General features: G+C 38.3%; 1 protein-coding gene across 1 annotated transcript in view; it reads left to right on the top strand.

Annotated features, from left to right (window-relative positions):
• LOC112155284 (transmembrane protein FAM155A) overlaps positions 1–27,898 on the top strand; it is a 129,230-nt gene that overhangs the window by 87,559 nt on the left and 13,773 nt on the right. The window lies entirely within an intron of this gene.

Genomic DNA, 27,898 nt, shown 5'->3' with positions numbered 1-27,898 from the left:
TCACAAAATTATGAAAGATTTCTGAAAAATGTCTGATCTGCTGTTCAAAGGTCAGTAACTTGTACATGTTTTAATCAAATTATTTTTCTCAATAAAAAACAGCTTTTATGAACAAAGAAAACTTTGAAGACCTTCTCTGATCTTCTTTTGATCTATTTTAAAAGCGTTCCCAGTAATCTTTTAATTACGATTAATATATTTTTAGCCAAAATAAAAAAAAAATATGAAACTGTAGTTTTCTAGGACGGTTTCTCCAGAGCAGCAGGAGTTATTTCGAAATTCACCTCTGAGTTGTGGGTGGGACTCTTGCCGTGGAGCAACCCCGCCCCCTTTCCTCTCGCTGTTGCTGTGAGCTCAGAGGAATCTCAAAAATGCTCTTTTTTTTCATCTGCTCCTGATTCACAACAATTTAAGCAAAAAAATACTCATAAATAATATTTTTCCCTAAATTATGACCATCAGAAAGATGCCACATGAACACAGTTTCATAACTGTGTTCAGTTTTTAAAATTATTGCTTATATAGTTGAGCCCCCCAAAAATAGTTGTTTAGCTGTTTAGAGGGTTTTCTTGGTTAAGCCGGTTGTTTTCGAGTGGATGATTAAAGCTGAAGAGGACGGCTATATCTGATGAAGCTGGAGTGCTAAATTAGCCTTTTGTTTTATTGAGCACATGTTTTGAAGTAGAGCCGTGTGCACGAGGAGTTCCTGCCTCCTCACATGCCGTGCAGTGGAAAATCTCTGGATTCTGAAGAGCCAGAGAGGTGCAGAAAAACAGGCTGACAATATATGCTGCCTCCCTCCCTCCCTCCTTCCCTCTGCTATTTATGTAAACCTTAAATACTGTGTAACCTGTGCCACACAATCATCATGGCAGTGCTACTATAACTGGAAACAGTCACTGCCCAAAGGTGCTTTTCTCCCTTCTGCTCTCCTCTAATCCTCTCATATATCAAGTCCCCTAAGCAGCGGTGAGCCGGGCCCTGAGGCTAGATCGCTTGTTTCCAATGATGCTACCGGAATGGTCCATTATCTCATCAAAGCCCGGCGGAATTACAGCCATGTTCTGCTTCAGATAAATATTGTATGTGTGAAAGAACAAATTGAACGAACACAAATTTCTGCATCCCGTTTGAGCGTTGTTTTCGTGTAAGAGGTAGATCTCGTGATAGGTGTGATGTGTTTCGTGCAGGAGCATGGAGAAGATTGATGATGTGACCAGCAAAGCATTTGAGTAGGCCCTTGAGATGTAATAAGCCAGGGATGGTGACACAGTCATGTACCTGTACAGACTGCTGCGCTGGGACTTAGATTAATGGAGCTGTCAGAGAATCATCTGAACTGGAAAAGTTAAAATTGTATTCCTTTTAGTGTTTTTCTAAATTAAATCAAGAATTACTTAGGAAGTTAGTGACTCTTGAACACAAGGACGTCTTGTCCACTGTCCTGAATGATCTAACAATGGATGCCAGCTGACCTCTTGACCTGAAGGTGTGCCAGTTATATCAGATCCTGGTACGACTTTACAATAAGATACACAAAGATTTGTTTAGAAACAAGCTAAAAAACATTATTGAAGTAATTGGTCATATTTGTATTGTCTTTATCAAGAATATGTAGTTTTTCTATTGAAATAAGTACTAATTAAATGGTTAAACGGTGCGGCTAATGTTTAGGAAGTACATAAATGAGGATATGGCGATTCACTAAATGGGAAATGGCATAAACTTAAATGGTGCTTTACTATCTTCTCTTACATTTTGTCTCTAACTTTGACAATTTTACCATCAGTCCAGGAACAGCAGATGCAAAAAAAGCTCTGGAACTCTGATGCTTTTTAATGTGCAATGTCCCTGTCAAATAAATAAATAAATAAAGAGCGGTGGCGTGCAAATGGGGTCCGTCTTTAGACGGTCATGTGCGCTTTCCAGTCATGGTTCCATTCAGATCCACACTGATGGCGAAATGCTAGCGAACTCTAGCGCTAACCTTTAGCCACCAGGTAAAACGTGGTGTAGGGGCCAAAACTGTTCCTTTGACGGGAATTGATTTCTTGTTCACACTAGTGTGGTGGGCGTGTCACCGGGTAGACAGTGGTGATTATGTAAGTGAGGTTTACCTGTTCACTCAGGAGGAATGAACATCAGTTGGAGCGAGTGAGCTGAAGATATGCACCGCTAACGCTAACGCTAAAACTTCAATAATCTTGCATTGCTTTGTCGCTTAATGACTTTTTGACTGTTTTGAAATATCTCTTGAGCAACACCATTTTTATAGGCTTTCCTGATAATGCTACCAATAAAACATTTTCAAACATACTCGTAGTTGGGCGTGTCATCAGTGGCAATTATCCTGTTAGCTCACAGTGGAACATGTTTAATGGAACAGGCATGTGCGTCTTGCTCAAGGACACTTCGATGGATGTGAACCAGACCTGCAATCTTCCGATCAGAGGTCAACCGCTCCACCTTTCAACTTTTTTTTTTAGAAAATGCATTTCAGTTAATTTAGTGGTTAAAATGAACAGAGAAGACTGTTATGGTAGTGGGAGGTGTTGGTTTTTCTATTGGTAACTATTTGCTAATGGATTGTTGATCATTGTTCAATTAATGAATGAAGTACGTTAGATACTGATGGATAAATAAAGTGTAATCAATTATATTTTTAAGATTAGCTTCACTTGTATTGATAAAAATAACTACTGGAATTTTATAATCCAATTATCAGAAATTAATATAAAAGGAAATGTTATTAGATACGTTCTTAGTTGATTTTTCTAATCCATAATGCTCTCAAAATATGATTATTGATAAAAAAAAATGGGAAGTTATTCATGTTTTTTTTTTTATTTACTATTAAAATGTGGTAAAAATAATATTTTTTTTCCACATTATACCCAATAGTTCTGCTCATCTGAATGATTTTGTCTCACTAACTTTGTTTTGTCCTTTTTTGTATATTTATTTTCTTGTTCAGCATTTAATTTCTGCTCATTTTAGCATTTTAAGTTACAGCTTTTACAATCTCTGGAATTGGATCAGCTGATGAGATGTTTTTTTCCAAGACCGTTTTTGTTTGTTTGCGTCATTTTTTAAATTCTGCTCCATCTTTAATAATTTTCCAAGTAAATTCGTTGAGCATTAAAAAGCTCGTCCCTTTAGGATTCCTGCAGTCTGAGTGAGCAGTAATGAAAGCTACTATCTACATATTTATACCGTTTTTATGAGAACGTCTTCCCAATTTTCACATGGATCCCAAAGGAAATACGATAAGAGTATCATTTAGTATTTCTGATTACCCCATAATCCTCATAGCAGTTTTACAGCAAGTTCTAATGTATCCAAACTCAGAGCTTTTATGAATTCAACCGTCTGCACGGCCCACACCTGCAGACAACCTCAAACTCTGTTTCTGGTGAAGACAGAGTGAATATTTTGACTGTCTGCTGTGAACATGTAGTCTGCTCTTCAGGCTCATACCACACCGTGTGACCAACTACACACACATGCTCACAAAAGGCTTCAAGCTGTTAGGCCTTCTGAAGAGTCAGATTTTAAACAGGCCCCGTCGAACAATATAATGTTCTGCAAAGCACTCTGTTCTTTTAGATTGAAGTAAAATATTGTTTTGCTCCTCTGCCAGCAGATTCCCCTGGATGCGCTGGAACATGAACGCCCACGCTGGGAATCAATCAGAAATGAAGAGCTGCATTTCTATTCTCGTGTTTAGGCAAAATGTTTAATTCACAATACTGCTTTAAGCACTGATGGAAAATATTCCAAATATGTCACAAACTAGTAAACGATTACTGGAATTTATCAACAATTTTGACAGTAAAAATGCCAAAAACTGATCATTTCTGTTTATTGTTTATTATTATTATTATTATTTTTTTTAAATTGAATATTTTTGCTTCACGTTGCAAAACACCCTGATTTCCATGTCCTCTGCTGTGAGCTAAAAGTTAACTTTTTATCTACAGTTTTCCACAATGTGATGTTTTTTCTATGGGGTCAAATCAGGATTAGTTTAAAGTGAACAAAAAACAGATAATAAAAAAAAAAAAAAGATAATAATAATAATTTGAAAACAGTTTTAAACTTGAAAGTACACATTGTAAAAGTGAAAGAAATATATTTAAAAAATAGAAAAAATATAATTGTTGTTTTGAAATATATATATTAGTAATTATTGGAATAAAAAATTATCAAATTGAAAAAATATATATATTTTTTTTCGATTCTTCATTTTAATTAAATTTTGAGTTTAGAGATTCAAACACATTGTTCAGAAATAATTAATAATCTACTATATGATTTGAATATATTGATAATAATCTGATACTGTTCAAATACTGAATCAAATATTAGTCAAATAATTAGGTTGTTTATGTCATACAGTGTTACATGGACTCTCAAAAGGAGAAATTCTTACAAAAATGTTCAGATCATTAATATTGTAAACATTTTTCATCTTCTCCTGGAGGACGTTTCAGTTTGACCACTAGGTGGCGATCGCGTTATAGCATTACACCTTATTCTAGAAGTAGAAAAAAGTATCAGGAAAAAAGGATGTCTTAGAATACTTTAAAAATATTTCCTTTCAAGAGTTTGAAAAATTCATGTCTGTGAGTTATAAACATCCATCCATCCATTTTCCTGACCGCACCTTCCCTTTCGGGGTCGCGGGAGTTATAAACATGTTCATTTAATCAGTAATGTATGTTTTGGTCGACCAAGCGTTAGCATTAGCCATCCTATGGGAAATTCCATTAAATGTTAGCATCAAGCTAGCAGCATTTAGCTTCATGTGCTAAATCGATCAATATTTTTATGAATCGATTGTTGATCTATTAAGATTAAATCAATTAATCAGTTTTATTAACCCAGCTCTAATGTTTACCTTATTTTTGTACATTTTTTTTAAAGCAGACTTTTTACAGGGAACAATTTGAATCGAGAAATACCATTTTGAACTTAATTTTCTTTATATATGTCCTCTATCATGAGAAAAACGCCACAAAAACATGTCCTCATTTGACTCCATATTTCTGCTGCTACTTCCTGTGATAAGTTCCCAGCATTCGTTGATTCAGTGCTCATGTATGTAGAGCTGTGCAAACTCCAAGCCTTTCCCAGCAGTAGGCCCAAAAGCATGCGGGGGCAGCTGTACTCTGCTCTGCTCGCTCAAACGCTCCACGAGACACGGACCAACCGGGCTAATTCTGGCTGCAGCTGAAGGATTAATAAGTTAACCGGCTATTAATTCGCCTCGGTGAAATGTTTGCACAACGTGGATGTTTACTTCAAGGTTACTCGTTCTGGAATTCACGGTGACGGTGTCATCACAAGTCTCCTCCTTTACTGCTCAACTGGCAGTCAGCTTATGAGAGCGCTCGCCGCTCTCCTCTTTCGTGACACAGAAAGCGATACATGACTCATTCCAGATTCAGGTCTAAGCTGCTTTGCAAAGCCGAGTCATCTCTGTATTTCCGCTGAAACATATATCAATGTATTTGCCGCTGCGTGCATTGGATTTCTCTGTTAGGGTTTGGAGCATATGTGTATGAGTGCCCATGTACGCCTCTGTGATCTTGTTTTCTTTCTCCGTGCAGCATTGCAGAGCACAAGCTGCATACTAACCCAATCATTAAGACATAAATGAGAACATCAGAATCTATCTGCAGTCTTGCACACAGTCGTCCTGGGAGAGAGGCAGGGGGAGGGGAAGGGTGGCGGGGCTGGCCAATTTATCTTCAGCCTCTTCTTCCTCCTCTTCCAGTGTTTGCATCTCCCCGTTTCTCTTCCTTTTTGGTCTCTGACAGAGAGAAGCAGAGGGGCGGACTGTGGCTGAACGGATGAGACTCCGACTTTCTGCCTGGAGTTTTTGTAGTCTAATTGGGAGCGGCGAGGCAGCTGCATGTCAGGCGCAGCCCAGACGTTGTGACCCCGTCTGATTTTGCCATCTCTTTCTAATTTTGTCTTGAATCTCAAACACTGGCCAGTGTTGGCCCACTTTTAGGAAAAATAGCTCGGGAAAGAAGAAGTATTGCTGCACCCGTAGTGCTAAAAATACCCTGAGTTAGGTATTTCAGGGCTTTAAAAATATAAAGTCAGTGGGGTTAAACTATTACAAACAATTCAGATCATAATTTATATTCAACAAAAGCCTTTTTAGCCCATTTTAATACTTGTTTTTAATTGTTTGTCCCTGTGTTTTATGACTGATGCACTATTTATTAGACTGCAAAGTAATTAGTTACAACTTATTGTTTTAATTGACAAAATAATTCACCTTTAATTTATCTTTAGTGGTAGATTTTATCACAATTAATAATTATTTCAATAAATAAAGGAAAGATTAATCAAAATGTTATGTATGTGACAACAGAAATATTGTACACGTGACAACCAAAAAATGTAATTGTACACAAGACAAATCTATCTATCTATCTATCTATCTATCTATCTATCTATCTAGACTTGATGTGAACAACAAAGTAGTTATCTCAATATTAGCGCTCTTTGATCTGCTTTCATTGTACAAGCTTTCCAGTTTTGACACAACAAATGTAGAAATCTCATTTATGATGGAATGATTCTTATCTCTAATCAGTTTTCTATTTCATCATCCTCTATTTTGTGCTTCTTTATTTCTGCTTGTGGATCTCATCTTGTGAAGGATATAGATGCTGAGAAGATGCTTGTTCAGCATGTCTGTCTTTCTGTGCTGTGAATAAGAACTTAGGCTGCTTTTGCTGTTGTTTGTTTTTATTTTTATTGTAATAGTTTGAAATTTTAGGTTCTAAAAGTTGTTGTAATGTTTCTTTATCTCATTGCTGACTTGATTACATCTTGGCGTTAGGCTATGTTCACGCTGCTTTTGGCACTGCACCTTCAAGTGGCCACTTCCAATAAAAAGCCTAAATAAGTGCGTTCAAAACTCGGGTAGCTACACAAGCTTCCACGACCGTTTTTTAGACTCTACATACAAAACACTATAGAAGGCACATTACAAGTTAAACCTGATTTGGTAGCGACGTATGGATGACCTCCCTTTTACTTTATAGAAGTGCCAACCGTTTGAAAGTTGATCCGAAAAGAGAAATGAATAACTTCCGGTTGTGCTTGGACGGACTAATATGACACCAAGTCTTTCTTTATTTGGAACAGAGTTGTTAAAGAAAAAAGTCTTAAGCAAGAATCTCAAAATTTGCATCGCTTTGACATTTTGTACCAAGCATCTTCCAACTCTACATAGCAAATATGTGCTAGTAAACAGTAAAAAAAGAAGAAGAAGAAGAAGCCCCTCCCTGCTTGTCCAGTGTGAAGACCATGGTCTAAGGTTGTGTCCAAATCCCCCCCCCCAATCACTACATAGTGCAGTATTTAGTGCATTCGCCATTTTCTAGTGCTGTCCGAATCTACTAATTCCCAGAAGCCCTTGCGAAAAACTAGCGTGCATCTATGCTCACTATAGACCACAACGCATTGCAGTCAAACAGTTTGTCATGTGACCCATAAGCCGGTCTGAAGGGCACAACAGGAGTCTCGGAAAGGGGCATTCTGATGTTACAGGATGTCAAAAACGAGTCAGTTTGCAACTTATTTTGTTTTCTAAAAGTGTTTATGCAGTTTCAGTCGCCTTCCTGCTTTGCAGAACTTTTCCACTCTTTTCTGGCCCCAAGTCCTCAAGGGACCTGTCTTTGGCAGAGACCCTCAACCATTGCAAATAAAGTCATGCAGTTGTTGGATTGTTTTGATAAGGATCCTGAAATCACGGATGTTTGATTGTGCGGACTCGTGATCTACCCAGGATATAAACCCCAGCCTGCCCAACAGTAGCTGGGATAGGCCCCAGCAACCCAGTGACAAGGGATTCAGTGTCACTTTCAATGATTTTGTCACTTGTCCGTTATTTTATTAGTTGCTGAATAAATAAGGATGAATGCAAACAAATGCTGCTTTCAACTGTTTGGTAAGAAACTCCCACATTTTGAAACACCCTCCTCACAGCCTGTTTATGTCTCAGCTTAGATCTTTTTTATGAAAGTGGGATTAAAAAGTCTTTAAATATTTAAAATGTTTACCTGTCAGGTAACATAAGAATGAATGCATTTGGATTACCTGCTCTCCGCTGGTACTGCTGGGAATTTAAACATGTGAATCCACAACCTCCTCATCCTCCAAGTAAAAAAAAGGAAATTCTTTTCTATGTGAATCTAAAAATTGTTTTTTTTTTTCTTTTTTGTGATTTGAAAAGTAGTCGGGGTATCCACAGAAAACCTAAAAACAGAGAATATAACATGCAAACCACACAGAATACCCCCAGCTGGGACTTAAACCAGGATCTTCTTGCTTTAAGGGAATTTTCTTTTCTTTTTCTGAGAACCAGCTGACCTTCTCTAAACTCCCCCATGACAATACCTAAAATGCTTCAGGTCAATAAACAAATGTGCTGTTTGGATATTCTTTTTCTTAGATGGCCTCACATTACATCCACTTTATCTTCTAATAATCGTGAAAAAGTCCAGCAGATGCTTAGCTTGATTCTGCCGGTCGTCTTTGCTAGGACTTTTTTGTTGGAGTTGATCCGCATGTATATTTACTATTCAAAAAATAAAACATGTTTGTGAATTTTCCTGAAGCATATTTGTGCTCTGCTGTCCTGCACTGACAGCGGCAGCAGCAGCCATGTGTCAACACGCGACACTTCAACTGTTGGTCTCGAGTTCATATGTGATTCTGTCCGGACGAGCCCAGACCAGATTTCATCGTCAATATCTTCTCACCTTCTTTTCATTTTGTTATATTTTATAATTACACAGTGTGAAGCTACAATTATCTGTTGTGTACCAAGAGACTCTGGGTGGACGTGTGCATGCTTGCAGCTTTCTGCAGAAGCGCTCCCACATATGCCTTCATTTATTTATTTTTAGGTTTCTTGAATCATCTGACATCTTAGCTGTATTGGAATTCAAAATGCATGTTAGGGACAGTGCACTTCTCTGCAACGGACTTGTAACCATCCAGGATCTAAGAATGGAACACGTCCTGCAACCTCTGTAGGATGAGATAACACATTCATAGATGAATTTAGGAGTGCGATTTTTAAATTAACCTTAGAAAAGCAAACATATTACAATGAATAAAGAGCTTTGTTGAATGACTAGTAAAGTCAGAGAGTAACTGAAAAAATGACACAAGAAGCTTAAACACAAGACCAAAATCAGACTCAAGAAAGGACAAAAGAGTCTGACAAATATTGTTGCAGCCGTCAAACTCCCTCCAGAGATTAGTGCGCTCTGTTTCAGTTGGAGGGCAAACATTCTCCACTGATTGTTTAGATTATTTCAATTTAGAGGTCAAAATTCAAGCTCAGTGTACAAGTATGAGACTGCACGGTGATGTAGTGGTTAGAAATCTCACCTCACAACCAGAAGGCTGTAGTTTGGATCCCAGCTGGGTCCTTTCTGCATGTTCCCCTTGTGCATGTGTGGGTTTTGTCCGTCTTCCTCCCACAGTCCAACATTGTCTATTGTAGGTCACTTTAGATTTTCCTTAGGTGTGAGTGTGTGTTGTTGTTAAGTGACTCTGCAATGGACTATTGTGTATTGTATCCTTACTCGACGGTTACTGGGGTAAGCCCCTGTCCTTACGCTGCTATCCAGTCAATAGTGAGATGCAAGCATCGACTTCTTACTGATAGTATGCACGGACAGGGTGTGTTGGTGGTAAATAAAGCCTCGGTAAAGACCATTAAAATGCTGCTAGCTCATTCTGTATCACGTTGTCGCCAAGGATGTCCAGGAACGTCTACAGCTCCACCGCAGACCAGGGTTGGGCACCGATTGGGTTTTATTCGTTTTCGGTGCCCAAGTGGTTCTTTTGGTTAGGTTTTGGTTCCTATTCAATGCCATTTTCTGTATTTCAGCAATAAAAAATAATGACTACATCTTTCCCAATCAACACATTCTCAATCCCAAGTCATCACGTGACGCGTGGTAAAGACCTTCGCTCAAAAATGTACATTTTCGGTGTCGTCGTTTTTTTTTTTTTTGTTGATTTTTTTATATGTCTCCAGCGGGTTAAGAAGCTCTGGACTAAATGCTCGTTTTGGATGAGTAATTTACCCGCTGATTGGGTCATGATGTGTCCAATGCTGAGTTCCTGATTGGCTGCTGCGACGCAGCGACCTGTCAAACTTCTGTGATCTGCTTTGGAATACAGCCAGATATTTGAGCTGTGCGCGGCGTGCGCTCTCGTGTTCGCCCCATCGGAGGTCTTATATGAGCCTGCCCACGAACTTCGGTGCCCAACCCTAATGCAGACCCTTGCTATTGTTTGCAGGTGTTTTTAATATAGACTCGAGACTAAAAAAAACCCAAAAAACTACAAAACCTGAATGCTAACAAGTGTTGGAAATGTTAGCTTAAATTAGCGCTATGTTGAGGCTTTCTAATGTTGTCAATAACTTTCCCAATCAACAGAAGGCCACAGCAGCTCCGCTCCCACCTTCTATTTTCAATTTTTAATGGACCTACAACCGATGAGGGCCCTCAAGAGGTACAGTTTGGGACTATTTAATGGGTCAATTTCACAATGGAAATGCTAAAAATACCATACCGGACTGGACCGTACCGGACCGTTCAGGCTATAATGGCCGGAGGATGTTTGGATGATACCCACACAAACAACGCTTTGATTGACTAGTTTCCTTATTTCTAGTGCTGTTCTATCACATGGCCTGTGCAGTGCGTTGGTTTTGGGGAGGTTAAAAAAGTAAAAAATATAAATGCCCCTCATACATCTAACTTTACCCTTCCTTGTTGAAGTGTTTGCCATGACCTGCTCCCCGCAGCAAACCCATAGAAAAATGTACTTGAGCATTTTTGGTCTACGGTAATGGTCTACATTTTCGTGAGGGCCACTTAAGTGCCACGTACAGTTTTCGACCGACTCGTATTCACCCATAAGAGATGTTGGGACTGGGGCATTCACAACTTCAACTTTAGAACTTCTCACATGTAAATGGGCTACGGGGCTTAAAAAACTCAACATTTGACACATTTTCATGAACATGCAAGGTTAAATATAGTTTTCTTTTATTGTCACAATACAAAGGAAAAGATTTGTAGCATTTCCGCCTTTAAATCCTTTTCTTTCTTCAGTTTATTAATTTAACAGCTTTTTTTATTTCTGGCATTTGTTTGTAGAGTAAACTTATGATGTTTCCTGGTATTTTTTTTTCTTGCATCTCTTTTATTAATTTTTTTTCTGCACTCTCAGCAGACTCCACCTTTACCTCGACTTCTCATAAAAAGATGCAGCTTTTTTTTTCCCTTCAACGGTTCTTTGAAGACAGCTTTGAGTCACCCAATCAAACGCAGAGATAAACTTCAGTAACAGCTTTTGAAGATTCCCATCTTCTGTCTCTCTGACTTTATTTATACCCTTACCTTATGACGATCATTTACTTTTTATTATTTTAATTGAACATTTATTAGATTATTCTTTATCATTGTAGGCTATAAAATCTTTTATAATGTATTAATTCTATAATTTTTTAAGACATACATATATATTTATTTATTTTCCAGAGGGGTTTAAATGTCTTTTTTAGCTACGATCGTTTATTTCCAGGTTTTTACACATTTCACTTGTCAATTGGTAAAATACACTAAATGAACTTGTTTTCCTTTCATGTGTTTTCATTGTGTTTGCTTAGCCGGACTGTGTGCCTAACATTTCCCCTGCTTGACAGAGCTCTGTAAGTCCTTACTTAAAGATAAACACAGAAGTTCAGCTTGTGGTACACAGGTTCTGCAGCGTACCACGGTTGTCCAGCGGTCAGGCGCCTCTATGAAGACTAAAGGGAATACCTGGCAGCAAGGCGAGTTTAACAAAACAGACTCTTTGTGGAGGGGAGTCCTTCCAAACACGCGAGACACGGCAATTTAAACTGAGATGGTATCTGTAAATCCGTCACTGAACACTGAGCTGAAGTCAAACAGCTGCTGAGATGTTTCAGCTTTTTCCTGGTGAGTCAGGAAAGTAAGCTGATCTTAAATAAACCGTTCTCATCAATCCTGAGGAATTATCAATCTCAGTTTTTTGTTTTTTTCCAGGTTAATGTCAGTTTTAAACATTCAAAACATAGTCACAGGACAACTGAAAATGCCCTATGAGTCACCAAGAATTCAACATGGCGGCCACCATTGGTCCCACAGTTATTAAAACAAGGAAAATCACATAGATATGTGGTTGCACAGTTGGAAGTTTGAATCCGTTCTGTGTGGAGTTAGCATGTTGTCTTTGCTCATGGATGAGTCCAAAAACATGACTGATAGGATCATTGGTATGTGATTGTGTGGTCATGCAACAGACTGATGACCTTTTCCCAGCTTACCCCACCTTTGGGTTCTGAGGATGGATGGATGGATGGATGGATAATCACAGATATCTAAACTGGGAAAGAACTACGTTCCTGAACTTGAAGCTTAAGATACTTTAGCTAAAATCCTTAACAACTGGTTCACACTGTAATTTTTAGAGTTTAGCTTTAGTCAGACAACGGTTAACTCCTGTGTTCAGATACTACATCTATTAGAATTTACTCTACATGATGATTATTCAGCGGAACATCAGTCAGCAGAAATGTTTTATCATTTATGAACTGGTTTTGTTTTCCTTTTATCTGAAGGAATTGTCAAATTAAACCATATTGATGTGGAGAGTTTGCTAAGTTAAGATTAGCTGATTACTGAAGATAATCGAAAAATTTTCAATTCCATGTAGCAAAATTGTAAAAAATCGTTTTTCAATCTCTCCCACTCGGAGCGAGTGGCTGTGTCAGTCACAAAAAGGGAGAACTTTACCACAAACAACATTCCCTTGTGTTTAAGTGTCATTGGTGTCAGCAGGTATGTTTGTCCTCCAGCTGGAAGGTCGTTTCTCACATGATGAAGTGCCCTTGAGTAAGATGTTGAGCCTGACAGTTCTCCAATTTGCTTGTCGGTGAGATGGGAAAAAAAACTCTGTGTGTAGACTGCGTTACACATACAACAGTCTGCGTTTCTGTGAATGGGAAACTCGAGTGAATTTGCTGTGCAAATGCAGACTATTTAAATAGATGCCTGCATGACATGGGATTAAGCCAAAGAAAATATCACAAAAAAACTAAAAGGACGGCTCCTTCAGTGCGTGCCTGAAGGTGAGTGTGTATTTTTGTTATGTCTCTGCTAGGAACCTTTCACTAAGCCCCTCTTCTGGACCGTTTCTCATCTAGCTGCTGCAGTACACGCTGCAGAGGGAGACGTGGAGATAGAGGAGGGGTGAGGAAGGGTAGAGTGGATGTCAGGGTGGAAGAAAGACTGCCGTGTTGCAAAAAGAGAGAAATTTGATGTGATACTAAGCAGTAATAGCCCGCTGGAACCGCTTACACGACTTAACAGGTTTTCTTGAGTGGCAGTGAAGGACTGGGACCCCCACATCGTCAGGAAAAAGTTGTTGAGTGAACCACAAGTTCATGTGTGTGACCTGGTAGAGCTGACAGAAGGCCGGATGAGTGTGGTGGTTGTTGATGCATCAGTCAGACACACACAAGGCCCGTGCTGCTGATAATTATCTTTGTCAAATTAATTAGCAGGGTAAGTGTCAGCATGGCAGTACTGATGAATTACATCCAGATGACCTTGATTAATCAACAAAATGAGCTTTTGTGCAAATGTTGTACGCGTATGGATCTAGTAGAAAATGCCCTCGCTCACACTCATCCATCTGGACTTCCTCATTGTGACCATAAATTTAGGGGATGTGTGGCTTTCCCTCTCATGATGTGAAACGCATCTCGATACACGGTCCATGAATCGATACAAGATTCAACTAACTTCTCATTGATCAAAATTGTAGTGTAAAGATTACTTCCTCCTGTCATCTTCTGCGCTGGGTTTTAGTACCTATAGAGCACGTGTCAAAGTCAAGACCCGGGGGCCGGATCTGGCCCTCAAGATCATTTTATTTTATTGTTATTAATGGCCCAATGTTATCTTGCGCTGATTTCTAACTTGTATAATTTTGACAAAATACATTTTTATGGAAAGTAAAAATTGAAAGTTATTTAAGGTTTAAGTGAATTTAATCTGGAATAATATCCTACCTTTTTATTATTCATGTTTAAGTTAAAAACGGTTTTAAGGTTTCCAAAATTGGCATTCTGCTAGCTTTTTGGACATTTTTTGGGCATTAACTAAGATTTTTAAGGCTATTTTGGAGTTTAGCTAATATTTCAGCTACATGCTAGCTGTTTTGGATCATTTAGGCTTTTTTGTTTTGTTTTTTAGGCTGTTTGGAGCTAGGCTAATATCTACACGCTACCTGTTTTGGCTAATTTAGGATTTTTTTGTTTGTTTTTTGGCTGTTTTGGAGCTAGGCTAACATCTACACGCTAGCTGTTTTGGCTAATTTAGACTTTTTTCAGTTTTTTGGGCTATTTTGAAGTGAAACTATTTTTTTCAGCTACATACTAGCTGTTTTGGCTAACCTTTTTTTTCAGTTTTTTAGGCATTTAGCTAATATTTTAGCTGGCTATCAGCTTCAGCGTTTTTAGCTATCAATTTTTAGCTATTAGCACTAGCATCTTCATTGGCCAAATTAGCTTACGCATTCACACTAGCATTATCACAGGCAATGCTTTGTATCTAGTTCTTAATTGTGTCAAAAAGTTAAGGTTTTAAAGTTTTAAAAATTTCGATTTAGAGTGTTTAATAAATGTTTATCCTGTTTGGCCCACAACCTAAGGTGTGTTTTGGATTTAGGCCCCCTGTGTGATTGAGTTTTACACCCCCTGCCCTAGAGAGCTTGTTACACTAGGCTACATTTTTTTATTTTTTGTCTGTTTAACATCATTGATGTCCACAAGATGTCTTTGAAAAGGCTAATTGTAGTCCAAATGTGGTCTTTGTATACATCTTTGAATATTGGTACCTCTGTCAAATTTAAGAACCATTTGTTAGAGTTAGAAAGTTTGCCCACCCCTGTGTTAGGCTCTGTGCATAACTATATTGTAGGGGTGTGGATTTTCCTTCTCAAATGATTCAATACGCTTCTCAATACATGGTCCATTACATGAAATATTCAACTTATTTTGTGGGGATATGATGCAATCCAATTATTTTACTTGTAAACAGATACAGTCTAGATATATGATATTCATTTGGTAAAGTATAACAGAAAATGCAGAGTAACTCTTTGTATTTTAAGTAACAAAAACATAATGTCTACCGGACAGCGTCAATCATAAAAATCTGCTTTTCAGTTTGGGGTTAAATAAAATGATCTCTGATCGTGGCATCTCATTGAAACTGGCTGTGTGAACACAGAATTATTCTCAGTGCAAATCAATATTTTCAATACTGTCATCCTTTACATCCTTAATACATGTCCATACCTACGTTTTTTTATTTTTCAGATATCATACTTTGATTTTTTGTTTCTTTTACTGAACATTAGAGAATATTTATGTTCTTGTGGTTGTTTTAAATATGGAAAGGCTCATGAGGCTCTTGGCCAGCCGAGGTGAGAGTCTCAGTTTCACAGGAGATTCGAATCTACAGTGATTGTTTTGTTTCAATGTGCCATAAGATTTGTGTAGTGTGATTATTCCCACACAAGATGCTCTTATAGTTGATGACTAAAGCTCAATAAATATACATTGCTGACATAATCAGCTTTACCAATGGATCAATGTGTCCTTGAAATGATATAATGAAAAAATATTAAACAACTATGATGATTTGCAGAGTGAAAATTGAAGAAAACTCAAACCAGCAGGAATAATCTGGTACAAACCCAATCAGTTTGATCTATTTTGAAAGCATTTTCAGTATTGCTGGGCGGATCAATCCAAAAATATTGATAGTTTTATCTTTAGTTGGTATTGTAATGTTTTGTGGGGGTTCCCAGACAGGGAATGATCCTGTCAGTCAGAAGCCAGGAATCACAAGAGACGTTACTTAAAATATAATGTGCTTTATTAAAAACGCTAAAACAGCAACTCCTAAAACAGTGGGGGAGGGAAGCATGCAGAATAAATAGAGTCCCGTAAAAACCACAGTGACAAGTTCAACTTCACAGCAATAATAAAACACCCTCTAGCTGAGGCACTACAAACTGCATGCAAACACCCAGACCTAAAAGGGGAACTAAAATCCCTGCGGGCCAACCCTCCCCATAAAATGATCAGATGCACTAAAACAACAGGAGTCTTTAAAATAGGCGTGTGGGAGGAAGTGTTACTTAGCTCGCCAGCTGGCGGGACCCCTCCCCCGGGGGTCTGAGCTTCAGCGCCGTCCGGCTTCCCGGGGTATGACTGCTCCGGGCGGCGGAGATGATCAGCAGCGTCTGGGCTGCAATGTCACGTGGTGGCAGACGGATGAGGTCGGAGCACCGGCAACCAGCTCACTCCTAGTCCCGGCCCTGCTCTTTCTAAAGAAGGCGTCCAGCCTCCCCTCCTCGCGCTGGAACAGCTCCTCCTCGCTACCTGTCTTCACCGCCGGCAGCCCTAAACAGCAGCGAGCGGCACCCTCCCCGCAAGGTTGAGTGGCTGGCAGCTCTGGCAGAATGCTCTCGCGAAGATCCTCACTGCTTCCCTTTTAATCAGTTCATCATCAGGTGAAAATGATCATCACCTGTGCTGGCTGTTGCGTCATCCACACAGTGACGCTGCAGGTTCTTGTCACAGTATCGTTATCTGATCAATACTGACACCCAGATATTTCCAATCTATTGTGATATTTAAAGGCTAATAAATTGCAAATTATTTATATTTATACCGTTTTTTTTTAAACATTTTTATTTATTTTTGTATCATAGCTTCTTGTTTCTTTTGGTTTGTTGACTGATTTTCATTCACTTCTTCACTTTTTATTTAATTTTAGGAAGTTTTTAATTCATTAAACTATTTTCATTTATTTAGAAATATTCTGTTTCATTTTTATCAAGTACTTAAAAAATAGAAACCTACAAAGAACCTTTCAGGGCGATTAAAAACAATTTATGTTTATTTCACATTCACTGCATTTACAAAAAATATCAATATTGGTATCATATCGGTGATATTGATCGTTATCGGATAGATACTCAAATGCTCAATATCGCCCTTTCCTAGTTTCCAATGGTCTTTTAATTATGATGATGATGCAGATTTTCTCAAAAACCAAAACTTGTGTTGATTTCTAAAACATAGTTTCTGCAGTAATTCATTAGAAATTCACCTCAGAGTTGTGGGTGGGACCATTTGGATGGAGCAAGCCCGCCCCCCTTTTTCCATCACCCATACTGACCTCTCTGTTTAGATGCTTTTCTGCTAGCTTAGCGCTCCTCACACCCCTAACCTAACAATACTGGTGCAACAAATATGATGAGCAATACTAGAGATGTCCAGCTGTGCTGTTTAGAACCAGATGTGAGCTCAGAATTAAGAAATAAAGACACATGGATCTATTTGTCTGCAAGTGGATGCACCAGAATGGCTAATTTTGTCCTCCATCATGAGGAAAAACACCAAAAGAAAATGTTAAAAACACCAAAAACAGTTGTTTTTTTATCTAAGTGCGCCTTTAAATGATCTCAGTGGAACATAGATGAGCAGCAACCATGAGGAAACCCGCCTTATTCTTCACGTTCACCAGTTAAGAAGCTCATTCAGACATTTTCAATGGAGTTTGATGTCCATAAAGTGTAACGGGAAGCTGTTAAAGTTTACCAAGCGGTCCAGACTCAGTATTACCCTGACAAGAGGAGTTGAAAGCGACCACCTCAGAGGCTCAGACAGCTGCACGCCGCCCCCCCTGACACACACTCGGAGGCAGCGAATCCCTCATGCACACAGGGAATTCATTCTTTCATTATTAATTCACACACTGTCATGACCGGATCTTTCGGCCATTAATTTTTCATGTAACCCCTGTTCTGTTGCTATTTTGTGATTCCGCACTCATAATGCTTGTTGTGTTTTTCCTCCTTTTAACTGACAATCACTCTGCCGTGCAACATGGCACGTAAATGTCTCAACATATCACTCTGGCGAAGTCTTTGTAGTCTGAGGTTATGCTATTTTTACTCGGATGCACTTCCTCTGCAGCTCCGATGTGAACTGTATGCTCCCCTTTTTTTAAAAATCCACACTTAGTTTGATACCATGTGGCTTTGTTGTGCGGTAATTACATTACTATTGCTCTCTGCTCGCCAAGCGAGCGGCCCTTAATAAAAGATGGTGTTAAGCTGCGGTGTGTGCACCATTTGAAAATTCTGCTATGATCTGGTCACGAGCAGCAGGTCGGCCATTCAGATGTGACTGAAAAGGTTTCGCTCGGTGAGTTACATAAGTGCTTTCTACTTCACATCAATCAGCGTATTGTGATGCAGCTCCAGCCGGCTGGTTGCTTTACTCCGGCTTTTGTTTCACTCGCAGAATCCGGTTGGCTCCCCCAAACATCTTGGCTGAGCCTGTCTATTCACTCCATGTCTGTCTGGTTGTTTGGATCATTAGTTCCGTTACATTTTCTCTAAATAACTGCTTTTGACATGGTTTGTATGCTTGCCAGGTACTGGAGCCTCAGGCTAGTCGGCTAACACGCAAATGCTGATTCACTGTACACTACAGGAAATACAGCATGCATGACAGCCTATTAAGCTATTTGGATAAATACTGTTTACATGTGTACAACATTTGCATGGACCGCTGGTTTGTTTTTCCTTTTGTGTTTGACTTCATGCCTGATGACATTCATTGATTTAGCGATTTGTTTGTTCATGCAAACTTGTTTGTTGGTGGATGCTGATGGGGATGTTGTGCTACACATTGCCCAACCTTTGCTATTTCACTCATCAGTTACACAACATTTCCGATGGAGCTCGTTTTAGACAATGTTGAAAGATTTTTTTTTTTGTGGATTTCTTGGTACCAAAAAGTCACCTCGACCTGTTCAGGATGTTTCAATAAATTGATCTGATTCATCAACACAGAAGAGATGACACCGTTAGACACAACAATCGGTGAGGCTGTGAAGTTGTTGTTCATCTTTCGACTCCTCCCATGAGGAGTCCCCAGATGTGGTTTGGCGGAGTTTTATGCTAGATGCCCAGCCGGACACAACCCTGTATTTTCCAGGTCAGTCAGTCAGCAGTGTGAAGGGTCTGAGGATCCACACTGGATAGGCTCATTGTGCACAAACCCAGGTGCGTGCTAGTCCTACACTCAGCCAACTGAGCTATCCAGCAAATACAGGTGATGTAGTACGGATTTTTCACCTGCACATCCTGTGTATTCACGTATGGTCAGTAAGGGGCCAGTAATCGTACGTTATAGTGACTAAAGCTGTGGTGTAAGGGCAACGTCAACCCTGTGTACATTAGTCTCACGAATATATCATGATACGCTCACCATAAGCACGACAATTGTACGTTCCTCTCAGGAGTCAAGCCTCTGTCTCCTCCTCTGACCACCAGAGGGAGCCATCTCCTGAATATTAACCTCGAACTGATCCCTGTTTCCCTCGTTACATCTCCCATCAGCCACCACTCATAGTTCTCAGACTTTTTCTACCACAACTGTATTTAATCTGACACCGAGCTCTACTCAGTGCAAAGTCTTGTTTGTTCTCTTGCCAACAGTCTGAGCATTGTCGTCACTTGTTCTCCTTCTTTTCTTTGGTTTAACTTGTCGACTGAAGAGCAAGTGAACCATTTGCTTCAATGAAAATTGTATTTTTGGTGTTTTTAACATGTTCTTGCAGCATTTTTCTCAAGATGAGAAAATATATGTAAGATTAAACCTGCAAATCTGGGAATTTCTTTATTCAAATTGTGTTGGATCAAGAGCAGATAAAAACCTTAAAGAGTTCAGGTTTGTGACGCAGCAACTGCAACAGGCAGGCCAAAGTCTTCCTTCTCCAATTCCGATCCATCCACTTGTTACGTCTTCATTTTTTATGTCTGAGCTGACACCTGGCATTAAACTGTACAGCTGTTTTTTGTTTGTTTTTTTTCTCTGGTAATGTTAGCCTGGTGTTGTGTGGTGCTATAAGCTCACAGGAGAGAGTGTAAACTAGTGATGTGCGAGTCGTGAACGAATCGTTCAAAACTCGCGAGTCACTTTACTGACTCGAGAATCATGACTCATCTTCCCCACTGACTCATTAATTGACTCACTTCCTTCCACTAATTCTCTTCGCTGTGAGAAGTACTAAAAACCTCAGAGACAAAGCTGAAACACGACAGAATCGCTGGTTTCGCTCTGTCTGTGCTCACCGCTCTTCTACAGACAACACTTGCTGCTCCTCAGTCACCCCTCCCTTTGGGAGAATCTGCTCCCTGGCCCCTCCCAACCAGAGAATCTGCTCCCCCTCCCAACCGGAGGATCTATTGGCCACTCCCATACCCCTCCCCTCGCGGAGGTGCTGTTGTGAGTGCGAGGCTGCTCTCTGAGTCCGGGATGAATGCAGGTGTTCGAGTCACCACTCATATGATTCAGTTGATTCATTTGATTCACCTCGTTTCGAGCTGAATCAAATGAGCGATGACTCATGATTCAGGACTCAGAGCTCACCGGAAGCCCGAACAGCGCCTCGCTCCGAGCTGAATCACGAGTCAGGACACATGGAGGAGCAGCTATGATTCGTTCAGGACTCAGAGCTCACTGAAGATAACTCATTTTGGACTGTATCGAGTCAGTACTCATATCTGTGACCAATCACAGAGCAGTTCGCCTCGTTTGGAGGTGAATCGTTTGAAAAAAACTCTCAGCAGCTCTGCCTCGCTCTGAAGCTTGTCCATTGTGCTGGAGCTTTAGCTTAGCGTAGTGTAGCTTAGCTTAGCTTTAGTTTATCAGCCTGTTTGACGGGGAAGAGCTGCTTCCTCTGCTCAGCTGCTTCTCTGCCCTGACGAACTGCTGCCACATTATTAAATTCATTTTTCATTTTATGTCTTGAAAAGCAATTAAAAGAATATTAATCAATTCCACCACTTTTTAAAAATTTAAACTGACTTTGGTATCCAACTTGCTAATTTTTTTCTCCAATAATGTAATTAACTACAAAACTAACAGAAACTCAGTTGATTTCTGCTCTTTATTTAGCTTGTTATAAAAATATGTTCACTTGTTTGTACTTTATTTTTTTCCCTTTCTTTTTTCCAGAAATTTAATTTACATACATTGAAAAAACTTTTTTTAACATTTTAAATAATAAGTTTTCTTTGTGTCCCACAACGCAATGATTTGTTTTAATTATTTTCATAATTAATTTAGTAATATGAATAAAGTGGACGTGGCGTGTTTTATTTTGGACTCTCTGGGCAAGTGACTCAATGATTCAAATGACTCAAATGAATCGATTCACTTTGGTGAGTGACTCATTAAAACTCGAGTCAGTAAAAGGAATCATAATTCCCACCACTAGTGTAAACAAAGGAATTCTAGTATTTTATATACTTCTACGCCACATACTAGAAGCAAATTTCTAATGAGCTGCTGAAGAAAATATATATCTAAAAATTAGAAACAGCCTTTTTCGATTTTGGCTAAAAACTGCACAATTATGATCATTACACCACTGTGAACAATTTTACAAAGAAAAAAGTGCAGTTGGAGTGAGACTTTAAGCTTCAGTCACATGCACCTACACAGGGGTTGGACTTGTACAGGTGCTGCAGGTCTTTGGGTTTTTAGGGGTTATAGAGGGTGGCTAAGAGGAGTGGTCACATCTTAAGGTGGAGCACAGGTGTGTCTTGGAGTGCGACCATTTCAAAGCTCACGTCACGAGGATGATCCATGTAGAACTGAGTTTATTACGAGTAAATGGTCAAGGAGCACAAAGGTTAAAGATCAGTCAATCAAACTAGACGAAGGCGAGGCAAAACACACACAAGTAAGGCAGGAATAAGTATCTAAATGCTAGTTTGTCCCATTTTATAATTCATAAAAACTCTTACAAAATAATCGTATTTAGTCTGAGCATTAATTAGATGTTGTAAATGTATGTTTCTTCTTATCTTTCTCAAATGTAGGCTATTAAAATAAATAAAGAAAGCATACAATAATGAAGGTGAATTGGATTAAATCTATTTCCAAAGTGTTTAACCTTTTATTCAGTTGTTTTGTGAAGTTACAGTACCAGACTCACACGGCTGGAACTGAATCTAATGCAGCCCTGTTATGCACACTTGTCCCGCTCCATTATTTATGACAAAAAACATTTAAATGTGCAGAGGAGAACTAAAACTGAAGGGGCGGCCTGAGCCCAGTGAAGCGGGGAATGGCTGAATTATTTGTAATCCATCAGGCGGCTCATAGGACTGTGCATTGTTAATGACTCTGCACTGTACTGCAGGCTGAAGGCGAGTGATTCACAGGGGTTTGGTGTGTTGCCTGTTGCTGTCTGCCCGTCAGCAGTTTATTAGCAAAGCTAGAAAAGCTGCGGCCGACCCGGACAAGGCAGCGCCATCCTTCAATCAGGACCTTGTTAGTCTAATTGTAATGAAGTAATCCAATTTAGAAGATAGCTGACTCTTAAATTTTGCAGGCTGCCAACAGAGCCGAGGAAGGATGGGAGAATTGTTTGTCGCAATGGAAATAATGCAGCTGATGAGCAGGGAAGGGCTAACGTAAAGCAGCTTTAGCTGTTAAAGTTAGAGCATTTTTATTGGAAAAGATAGTTTATTTTCACATTAATGACTATTTTCTCTAAACAGTGAACGTCACCACTGTATACTGTATGCACAAAAGGTGATTTGACCTCAAATTATTCAATTATTGATTATTTTTTCGCTTTTCTGTTTTGTTTTGTTTCATTTTAGTCAAACATTAATAAACTCTCTGACTTTTTCCCTCGTTCTTGTTGCCCATTGTTTGTTTGTTTTTCTGCTAGCTGAGCCTTGACACTGTTGCTGCAACAACCACATTTCCCAGCATCTCATCTTTCTCATGGTGCTTTAAAAAGTCATTTTTTTTAGAAAATTTGCAGCAACATTTTTTTGAAAGCATTTGTCATCATCCTAAAAAATAATAATGTGACTTTTTTTTGTAAATGTACACCATTAGAAAAATATTGTAAATTTGATGGTTAAAAAATTGGTAGCTGAGATTATTGGGGAAAAAAAGTGTTAATTTTAGCAATAATAAAAATAAAATAAAATAAAAACTTTTTTTTGCAGTTCTTTTTACGTAATATTCCTGATTTTTAGTGTAAATAGCAAGGTATTTGCCCTTTAAAATACACTGTAAAATTAGCATAGACATACATTCATTTTCACAGTAGAAAACTGGCAGTTTAGGTTGCAAGAATTTTACTGCAAAATGTACAGTGGTACTTTTTATCAAATGATGTTAAAATGATTACTATTGTGATTTTTTTATTGTCAAATCAAATTTATCAAACATCACATTTATCCCATAAAAATCACTATATCAATCTACTAAATTAACAAGGACTTACATACTTTTTTACCATTAAAAAAAAACAAAACTGGCTAATCAGATTTCAAGGATTTTACCAAAATAACAATAGTAGTCAAAAATTACAGCTTGATTTTTTGTATTATTGTGTCTAAATAATATATTTCATGGCATGAAAGCTCACTTGAGCCCTACGACGTATGCATTTGTTTTTTTAAATAAAGATAAACCAAGGCCACTCTCCTCACACGATGGTAATCCATAGTCACTATTGCAAGAATGCTCACAATGAACCAAACTGCTTCCATTTCGCTCCTAAATCGTGAGATTCAACCACTTTGACATTTCCCACTGATCCTCCACAACTGCAGGGGGCAATCGTGCACTAGTAAACAGTTGAAACACAAGAAGAAGAAGCCCCTCCCTGCTTGTCCAGTGTGAAAACCATGGGGATAAACTTGCATTCTTAAATGTGTATCAAATGCCCACAGTGTACGTAGCTTTATGACTCTTTCAAAACTTAGCTTTGCTCAGAATGTGCAGCTCAATACCCAGAAACACAGAACAGTTTTAAAGTAGTCTAATTTGAGAGACTGTCTGATAAACGAAAGCATGCAGGAATGTCATTATGTCTCAAAGGGGAGCAAAGTTTGGCTTTCAGGGAGTTGTAATTATCTTTTTTAATCCGTTTTTAAATCTATTTTTAACCAAGAAATAATCATTAAAAAAACAGCAATAAAGTAGAACGTTTGCATAAAAATGTTGTTGCATGCATGCAGTGAAACTCATCTGTTTTTAAAAATATCTCAGCAGAGTTACAGCAACTGGAGCTTGTTTGTCTTAAACACATTCACACAGTAAAATCAAGATATATTTGGCAAAAATATAAAACATGATCGAGTTTTAGCATTTTCACAGATTAAAATTTAAAATATTTACTTTTTACAGATTTTCAGAATTTTTTGGAAATCCCTGAATGCTTTAAGGTGCTAAATATTTATTTATTTGTCTCAGATCCTGTAAAAATATAATAAATGCATGATCTTTGATATTTTATTCCCAGAAAGTTGTACTTTTTGAGTCATTTTTTTTACAAAGGTGCTGCTGAATAAACGGGGAAACAAAAATGTTTCTTCCTCACTTTCTTCCTGCTTGTTGACGTCTCCTAAGGTGTAAGAAAAGTGTAAGAAAATCCTCTCTTCTGTACAAAAGTCAAGATGAGGAGCTTTTTTAGACATACGAGTCAATAGGTAGTTTTCACTAAACGGTTCAAATCAATGCAGAAATCTAACATTCTAGGAATGATAAAGGTTTTCTTGAACTTAAGGATTCCTTTTAGCGACCAAGTTCAACATAAAGAGCAACTTCAGAGAAAATGATGAATTAGAATCAAAACAAAAAAATGAAGCTGCTTTCTGACAGAAAAAAGAGACCAAAGTTCAGATTCTAAGAACAGGAAGGCAGGAAAAATATTTAGAAGTCTAAAATGAAGCTTTTAGTTTTTGCACAAAGATCAGTTTTAATGCTGCAGGGTTTGACGGTGCAGAAGTACATGGAGCTCCTGTCTTTATACACACCTGTGAGCAGGAGCGGACATTTGATAAAGGTGGGCGATCGCCTGGGGCTCCCAACACTTTGGAGGCCCAGAGCTAAAAAAAAAAAAATACTGGGGGATAACACAATTCTGGATTTGTTGAGTTAAGTTATATATTTATGTTTTGTTTTAAACAACAAGTAGCAACAAATTCTTTAGGATGTCCCTTTATGCTTCCTGTAGTTTTTCACAACTTCTTTTTAGGTCTACCATACTAAAGAATCCTGTAAATGATCACTATAGCAACTTCATTCTGTGTGTTATCACCTTCTGCTGCTTCACAGGCAGTACTTTTCAACTTTGCTGACAGTCAGTTGTATTAATTTCTCAGGTTTAATCTCTGCTTGTGCCACAAACAAACCCAGACCATGATGAATCCCTCTCCCTGCCTCTCAGTTTTCCCAGTTTTAATAGCTTTCCACCTTCATTCTGCTCAGTCCGCTCCCTCCTCTCTGCTTCGTCTTGATTAAAGTTTTCCAAACACAAAATATGAAACGATACCATGCTCTCATTAATCTCCTCTACACAGTTTTAAAGCTTGTCTGAGCTTCTGTCGTTTGCCCTCCTAAATGTTTGACTGGTCTGTGAAGCAGCAGGAAATCTTTTTTGTCAAGGGTCACTATTTCTGGAGCGACATCAGCATAAACATCCTTTGTTTACACATCTGCACTCCCACACAAACGCGGCAACATGGCAACATCGGGGAGTGGCGTGGTTTGTGCTCTGGTTTTCTCTCTGATGATTAACTCACAGCAGGTGCTGGCTCGCCTGACAGTCCTCCGAGAGAGGCGGACACAGCGACTAATTGCTTTATGTCCTAATACCATACAGTGACGTGATCAGTTCATCATGTAACATCTCATACATTTGGTGCCAACATTTGCTCCAAATATTGAGAGAATCTGTAGAAGAGGGTGTTTGTCTGCACGTCATCGATGTTGGAGGGAATTCTTGTAAACGGCATCAAATAATGCTCATAAAGAGACTTAAGTTTAAGACTCACTGTAATGAAAATTGTGTTTTTAGAATCGTCTTGTGGCAAGTTCCTGATGATAGAGGAAATATACTGAGCATTTCTTTATTCAAATCTTGTAAATCAAGAGCAGATAAAAAAATATAATTTGAAAAAGAACTTAGAAGAGTTCACTAATGGGGAGGGGAAGGGGGGCAAACTTACTCCATGCTCACAGTTCCTCCCACAACTCAGAGGTGAATTTTTAATGAACTACTGACGATTTTAAAGGCGAATTTGCCTAAAAATGGCATAATCATAAATAAAAGACTTTTAAAATAGATCAAAAGATGATCCGAGTGGGTCTTTAGGAGCACTCCTCAATAAACCCATTCTAACTTGTAAATGGTCAAATTGCTTTTCTAAACTAAAAAACAAGGAAAACATTCATTTGATTTAGACGCCACGCTCCAAAAAGATGTCTATGATGGAGCATTAGGGTCTCTTTAGATAAAGAAATAATACATTTATGAAAATTAAGATGTAAAATGATGAGGAAAACATTTTTTACAATACAAAAGTTGTTTGTTTATGAGGAGAAAGTTTTAATTTTACGAGAATGATCTGGTAAAATGATTTTAAGTATAAGAAAAAGCCATGTTTTTTTGGAAAATATGTAATTAGTCGTTGTGTTCATACACTGTATACATAGAACTGGACAGAGCGAGTGATCATAAAAAGATGTCGCAGAGGAAGAATGGTTATTCTGGCAAATAAAAATACTAAATAATAGCTGTTTATTTCTCTTTTAAAGTCTTTGGGATTCCAGCATTTTGGAACCAGCGGGTATTTCCTGTTTGGAACACGAGGCAGTCCAGCTCTCATGTGCAGTCAATGGTTACATCTAGACAAAATCCATCAATGCAGCCATTAATTGTAATGTTTTGTGTATCATGATCATCATTTGGACTTCTGCAACGTCTGAGACGGTCCAGAGTCCTGCAGATTATTTTTACTGTCCTTTTGTTTCCAGTTATAAATATAAGACTTTAATCTTGGTCATTTTCAACTTATGATTTAAAAAATCATAACTTTATTGTAATAAAATATTGATTCTTTTATTCACAGTTATACTACCTTATTCTTGTAAAAATACATTTTTTTCACATAACTTTACCCCTTTATTCCCTTTTTCTTGTAAATGAACCACTTTATTTTGAAAATGTATTTATTTTCTCTTAATGGTGACTATAATACTCTTTATGGTCAGAGAGATATAGTATTACCTTTCCATCAAACTCATTTTGACAGGTGATCTTTGACCCGCACATTCCAAAGTGATGACGTAACAATTTGATATAAACTTTATATAAACTTTATATAAATTTGATATCAAATTTATATAAAGTTTATATCGATTTGATATAAAGTTTATATAAAGTTTATATCAAATTGTTACGTCATCACTTTGGAATGTGCGGGTCAAAGGTCACCTGTCAAAATGAGTTTGATGGAAAGGTAATACTATATCTCTCTATGGTCACCCGGATACTCAGTCAGAGCAATTTTTTATAAGAAAAAATAATAAAAAAAAAGAAGTGAAAGTTTTCTTCTAAATGTGTGAAATCTTTATTAGTATGCAGCAGCGTTCATTAAAGTCCATCTGTGCAGGGATTTTTTTTTTTTTTAGTAAGACAACAGCTTAAAGATCTATATTACAAATTCAGATGAGGTGATGTCTGTTCGGCTTCACTAATCTGTGCCACCCATGAAACAAAAATTCTCTCAGAACTGACTGTTCATTTTACAGTTTAAAGCAGGGGTCTCAAGCTCAAATCAGCCGGGGGCCGCTGGAGACAGAATCTAGGTGAGGCTGGGCCGCATCAGGATTTTCACAAGAAAA

This window comes from Oryzias melastigma, linkage group LG21 (genome assembly GCF_002922805.2).
Source record: "Oryzias melastigma strain HK-1 linkage group LG21, ASM292280v2, whole genome shotgun sequence".
Lineage (NCBI taxonomy): Eukaryota > Metazoa > Chordata > Actinopteri > Beloniformes > Adrianichthyidae > Oryzias > Oryzias melastigma.
This window is presented reverse-complemented; position numbering and strand designations above follow the sequence as displayed.